This window comes from Octopus sinensis, linkage group LG16 (assembly GCF_006345805.1).
Source record: "Octopus sinensis linkage group LG16, ASM634580v1, whole genome shotgun sequence".
Lineage (NCBI taxonomy): Eukaryota > Metazoa > Mollusca > Cephalopoda > Octopoda > Octopodidae > Octopus > Octopus sinensis.
In genome coordinates, this window is record NC_043012.1 from 55,456,103 (window position 1) to 55,463,602 (window position 7,500).

Consider the following 7,500-nt stretch of genomic DNA (forward strand, 5'->3'; position numbering starts at 1 on the left):
TTCAAGAGACTGAATTAGTTGTTGAGATCGTGTGCGTTGTTTAAGCGACGTCAATCGAGCGGCATGGGACTAACCGAGATTTATTCATTAAAGTTACATTGCTGTATAATTAGAATGTTACTAAGTGGACAAGGTCAGTTGTTTAATTTGTTTGTGACACAAATTCTGGAACCGAACCAAGTAGATAAAGCCAATTCTATTGATTGTGTAACAACAGTAAATTAATGTCGTTTATTTTCAACTGGGCACCAATGAAGCCGGTTAAGTTCGCTTGCCAATTATTACGGCACAATTGCTTTCGTTGATGAATTTGAATAAATGTATGAAACATGTGTCGTATTTAATATTATAGTTTATATATATTTATAAAGTGGAGGCGCGTGGCTTAGTGGCTAGGGTGTCAGCATCATGATCATAAGATTATGATTTCGATTCCTGGACCGGGCGATGCATTGTGTTCTTGAGCAAAATACTTCATTTCAAGGTTGCTCCAGTCCACTCAGCAGGCAAAAATGAGTAACGCTGCGATGGACTGGCTCCCCGTCCAGCTGGGAAACACATACGCCATTGAAACCGAGAAACCGGGCCCATGAGCCTGGCTAGGCTGTAAAAGGGCGTATATATTATTATAGATTTTAGTAGGCTCGTATCTCCACCGCGGTCAGATTTTAGCAGTTTGTCTTTTTGGGATCGATTTTGCAGTTTTTAAACAAACATTCTGTAATACATTATACCTATGTGTGTGTGTGGGTGTATGTGTATGTATGTGTGCATGTATTTATGAAATACACATACATACAGTCATACACACATACACACTCATGCATACATATATCCATACATACGTCCATAAAATGCATGCATACATATATCCATCCATCCATCCATCCATCCATCCATCCATCCACACATACATATATACGCACATAGGTACGTACATACATAGGTACGTACATTCATATGTATTCCCATACAGGTGCACAGAAGTGGATGTGGTGTAGCGAAACCGTGGGCAAGTGTCTTCTACTATAGCCTCGGGCCGCTCAAAGCCTTGTAAGTGGATTCGGTAGACGGAAACTTAAAGAAGCCCGCCATATATATATGCATATATATATATATATATATATATATATATATATATATATATATATATATATATATATATATATACTTACACACACACACATGTATTTGTGTGTGGGTATCTGTGTTTGTCCTCCCACCATCGCTAGATAACCGATGCTGGTGTGTTCGGCAAAAGAGACCGATAGAATAAGTGTAAGGCTTACAAAGAAAAAAGTCCTGGGCTCGATTTGTTCGACTAAAGGCGGTGCTCCAACATGGCCGCAGTCAAATGACTGAAACAAGTAAAAGAATAAAAGAATATAACGAATAAAAGAATACATACACACATACATGCGTAGGTACATACATATGTATACACATATATAGAGGATGAGCACTCCGTCGGTTACGACGAGGATCCCAGCTGATACGATCATCGGAACAGCTTGTTCGTGAAATTAACGTGCAAATGGTTGTGTATTCCACAGACACGTGTACCTTAACGCAGTTCTCAGAGAGCTTCAGAGTGACACAGTGTGGGACAAGACTGGCCCTTTGAAATACAGGTACTATTCATTTTTGCCAGCTGAGTGGATTGGAGCAACGTGAAATAAAGGACACAACGCGTCGCCGGGAATTGAACTCACGACCTTACGATCGTGAGCCGAATATCCTAACCAGTAATCCACCCGCTTTGTATATATGTATATATGTATATATACACATATATACATATATACACATACACGCGCGCGCACACACACATATATATAAAAATTCTTATTTCTTTGTTACCCACTAGGGGCTAAACATAGAGGGGACAAACAAGGACAGAGAAACGGATTAAGTCGATTATATCGACCCCAATGCGTAACTGGTACTTAATTTATCGACCCCGAAAGGATGAAAGGCAAAGTCGACCTCGACGGAATTTGAACTCAGAACGTAACGGCAGACGAAATACCTATTTCTTTACTACCCACAAGGGGCTAAACACAGAGGGAACAAACAAGGACAGACAAACGGATTAAGTCGATTATATCGACCCCAGTGCGTAACTGGTACTTAATTTATCGACCCCGAAAGGATGAAAGGCAAAGTCGACCTCGGCGGAATTTGAACTCAGAACGTAACGGCAGACGAAATACCTATTTCTTTACTACCGACAGATAGAACAAACAAGGACAGACAAACGGATTAAGTCGATTATATCGACCCCAGTGCGTAACTGGTACTTAATTTATCGATCCCGAAAGGATGAAAGGCAAAGTCGACCTCGGCGGAATTTGAACTCAGAACGTAACGGCAGACGAAATACCTATTTCTTTACTACCCACAGGGGCTAAACACAGAGGGAACAAACAAGGACAGACAAACGGATTAAGTCGATTATATCGACCCCAGTGCGTAACTGGTACTTAATTTATCGACCCCGAAAGGATGAAAGGCAAAGTCGACCTCGGCGGAATTTGAACTCAGAATGTAGCGGCAGACGAAATACGGCTACGCATTTCGCCTGGCGTGCTAACGTTTATATATAAAAATTCTGTGCCCTCCATTTGGGTTTTAGGTCGCCATTGTAAATGTTGTGCTTAGTACAGTATGTCAAGACGTATACTTTGCATGCCTTCCCCTGCAATGGCAGGAAGGAAGAATGCAAGGAAATTATTAGCCTCACTAGGAGCTGAAGTCTTGTGGCAGACATGCCTCGAGATGGGGTTTTACTAAAATATGATAAACTGGCACATACACACACACACACACACACACACACACACTTGCTCTCTCTCCCCACCTCTCTCTCCCTCTCTCTATCCCCCAGGTTCGTTCTCTGTCTCTTTCACACACACACTCACTCACTCACTCTCTTTCCCGACCTCTCTCTCTATCCCCCACGTTTGCTCTCTCTCTCTCTCTCTCTTACACATACAAACACACACACACACACACACACTAATACACACAAACACGCAAACACATCCAAAATACATAATCACGCTTTCACTCATACCGCTAGACAGAAAGAAAGAAAGAAGAAAGAAAGAGAGAAAGATAGATAGATAGATAGATAGATAGATAGATAGATAGATAGATAGATAGATAGATAGATAGATAGATAGATCACGTGATCGCTCTCGCCGCGTCCCCACCCTCTTCCTCTCACTCTCTCTGTCCCCCTCGCTCGGTCTATCCCTCTCTCTGTTTCTCCCTCTTTCTTCCTCTCTCTCTCCCCATTGAACCAAAAGAATACTTATATTTAGGCCATTTAGCATCTCCAAAATCCCAGCTTATAGGATGTTACTTTCGATTCAATATCTAACCTTAAAGAAAGAGATTAATCAATGCTCAAAAATCTTTTCCCAAGGTCATTAGATCACGATTTCTTATCTCACTGGAATTTCCCCATCTTTTCTATGCCATCATCCCTTACTTTAATTGAATCCGACAAGGCAACCGGTCTGTTAAAGATGCGGAAGCCATGTTTTTATTCTCGATTTCTTACCAGTTTTAATATTTGTGGTAAGTTCCACTCTATCTTTATTTCTCCCTGCCATGAGAATTTCTGTCTTTTTATGAAGATGGCTGGAGAAATGTCAGGTTCCATTAGATGTTCGGTAATCTGCAATTGTTTTCTTTAACCAAATTTTCTTCAGCGATCTTTGCCGTTCAGAATTTACACCATATTCTTTACCTGACATTCGTCAATTAACTAAACAAGAATATTTTAGTCCAGTGTATGTATTCGGCTTCTTGATTCCGAGTTAAATAGCAGCAGCTATGTTTTCTCTGATATTTGACAGCTAGAATCCATTTGACGATATGAATTGAGAAGAGAGCGGGAAGAAAGTGAAGAAAATGGGCAACGTAATTCAAATGTGTATATGTGAGGTCAGCGGCCGGAGCGGGGTAATAAATACGATACCAGTGAAGTGGAGAAGAATGGGAACCAAATATATGGAGAGGAAGGATACACTAGAATAATCTTGAATCGTTAGAATACGAGAAGGCTTCTAAAATTAACACCAATTCTCCCTCAAATCACATAGTAGTAGTAGTAGTAGTAGTAGTAGTAGTAGTAGTAGTAGTAGTAGTAGTAGTAGTAGTAGTTGTTGTTGTTGTTGTCGTTGTTGTTGTTTTTCGTCCCAGGTCGGTTCTGATCGAGCAGACTCATTGACATGTATGCAATCACCCAGATGGCTGGATACGATCTGAGGATCCATTGCTCAAAATACTGTACCTCCATCCTAGCTGGAAGCCATGTTGTTCTTTCTGGCATTCAGTTGTCAATCGTATTTCTTGGTGCTGGTGTTCCTTTTGTTGTTGTTGTTGTTGTTGTTGTTGTGTAGTCCCAGAGTCAGGGAACGGAGATAAAATGACAGGTGAGTATGTAGTCGCGAACCGGCAGATATAGGAACCCTCTTGCTATCCCACCCACTCCTGCTCCTTCACCCTTGACCCAGCAGAATCGCTAGGATGTGACAACTAGAATGGGATAAGGCTAACTAGTACCAGACTGAAACTCATATAAAACTGAGTAAACTGGAGCAATGTGACATGAAGTACCTCGCTCAAGGTCACAATTTGCGAGCTGGTCCGGGAATTGAGCTCACTCTCTTAAGACAATGAGCAGAACATCTATCAGTACATCAAGGCTGGGATAGCAGGAGGTAGAGAGGGTTGCACACCAGCACCCGGTGCAACTCATTTAGAATTGAGTAAACTGGAACAATGTGGAGTAATGTACCTTGCTCAAGAACACACCGCTTCACCCAATCTAACAATCGAACCCGCGACCTTATGAACGTGAGTCGAATATTCTAACCACTAGGCTACACACCTTCACGTTGTAGTTGTATCTGAGTGTAATGATAGATGCAGTGACCGAGATTGTAGATACTGGAGGTTTACTGCAGCAAAATACTGCGTTCTTCTATTGTGATTCTTCAACATTCATTGTGAATATTTTTTGCTTCATTATATGTCTGTTTGTGGTATCTTGGTAACCTTGTGTTTTGTATTCTTTTCTTAGTTTATTGTTTTGTTCCAGAGATATTGAAAACCCAGGCAAGACTGATATAATCCTTGGTTGAGTTAATGTATTGTTTGCACTCAATTGTTATAGTTTCCTTCCGTTGGTCAACTGCGTTCATTGTGATCGCTTTAGATATAAAATGTCCATCTATGTATCACATTCTATCTAGAAGCATCGTTGAAAGGTAAATTTACTGCGGCATTCGTTCTAAGATATCTCTTATGCATGTGTTGTGTTTAAAAAAAATAATATATATATATAGGAGGGAGATGAAAATAGTCCCAGCACTAGCTAGCAAGGATGCTAGATGCATTTCGACCTCTTTGGGCCTTGTCAATTGCATGTACCTACGGCCAGTCATATACATACATACATACATACATACTACATACATACATACATACTACATACATACATACATACATACATACATACATACCGAACCGCTAAGTTATGGGGGCATAAACACACCAACACCGGTTGAAAACATACGTCTATGAAATTTCAGGAAACATAAGATGCCCACTTCAAGAGATTCAATATTTCCTTCTGAACATCCAGAACTGCTTTTTTGTTCGTTTGTTTGTTTTATTAATTTTTTCTTTTTATTTATTTATTTATTTATTTGCACTCTCTGTATTTCAAGTGGTTTCCTACAAGGAAAGGGGTATTAAAAAAATAAGATAATAAGATGCAATAAAAACCCGCAGAATATTGTCCATATAAACGTTTCCTCTGTTAAATAGCGTCTGATTAGCATATGGAAATGACAAATGTAAAATGGCCGCTTGTCTTTCTTCCTTCAGTCAACTCGGCCGAAAGATAACACACAATATAATTTATTTATCAGTTATAGTGGATTTGCCAGCTTTACACAGCCAGTCCGTCAACAAAATCTCCACTCTAACATTACTATGTTAGGTTGTTATTGTAAAACCAACAATATTATCATTCAGTCAAGTTATTCAGACCTGGTTTCGACGATGGCAATATATTCTTAGTGTGTGCTGACATCAAACATGGCGAATAATTTAACGCGCAAACATAATAACTTGCTAGACTCCTGCATTAGACGTAAACATAAACATTTCTTGGCGTTCGTCTGATGTACATATTAAGTACCCTTCGCTGAAAACCTGTGAAAGGAAATCTTTACATTCAATTATCATAGATATTGTTATTATGGCGGTGAACTAGTAGAATCGTTAGCAGACCTATCAAAATGCTTTGCAGTATTCCGTCCGTCTTTACGTTCTGAGTTCAAATTCCGCTGGTGTCGACTTTACCTTTCATCCTTTCCGGGTCGATAAAATTAAACACTGGGATTGATGTAATCGACTAGATCCTGCCCTAAAATTTCAGACCTTGTGCCTATAATAGAAAAGATTATTAAAGCGGTGAGCTGGTAGAGTCGTTACTCAGTGGCATTTCTTCCGACTTTTTATATTCTGAGGTCAATTTTGCCTTTCACCCTTTCAGAATCGATAAAATAATTAAAGTACCAGTCAAGTACTGAGGTCCATGTTTTCGACTGTCCTTCCTCCATAAAATTCCAGGCCTTGCATCAAAATTTGAAACAATTATTATCATAGATATTGATGGCTACGGTGGCGAGCTGGCAAAATGCTTAGCGGCCTATCGTCAGTTTTTGCGTTCTGAGTTCAAATTCTGCCGAGGTCTACTTTGTATTCCATCCTTTCAGGGTCAATAAAATAAGTACCATTTCAGTGAGATCGATGCAATCGACTTAACCCTTGCCCCGAATATTGAAACCATTATTGTTATTGATGGCGACGAGGTAGAAAAATATTTAGAGCTCGGAAAACATGTTTCTCAGTATTGCTTTTGGCTTTATACACTCTAATACAAAACCGCCGAAGTCAACTTTTATCTATCATCCCTCCGAAATTGATTAAATAACGTAACAGTCAATACTGGATCGAATGTATCGACTTAACCACCCCTAAATTTCAGGTCTTGTGCCTTGAAATAATTATTATAATCAGTGAAATACCGGGGTGAATGTAATCGACATAAACCCCTCTCCCAAATTCCATGCCTTGTGCCCCTAATAGAAAGGATTATTATTATTATTATTATTATTATATTATTATTATTATTATTATTATTATTATTATTATTATCATTATCATTATTATTATTATTATTATTATTTCTCTTTATCACAGGTTTTACTGGTGCTCCTGGTGCCTTTCATTATTATTATTATTATTATTATTATTATTATTATTATTATTATTATTATTATTATTATTATTATTATTATTATTATTATTATTATTATTATTATTATTATTGAATGAGAGAGCAGTGCATGCCATCAAAGTGACACTGGGGTACAAATATACGAAGCCCAGTATACCCATCATGACTACCCGTCT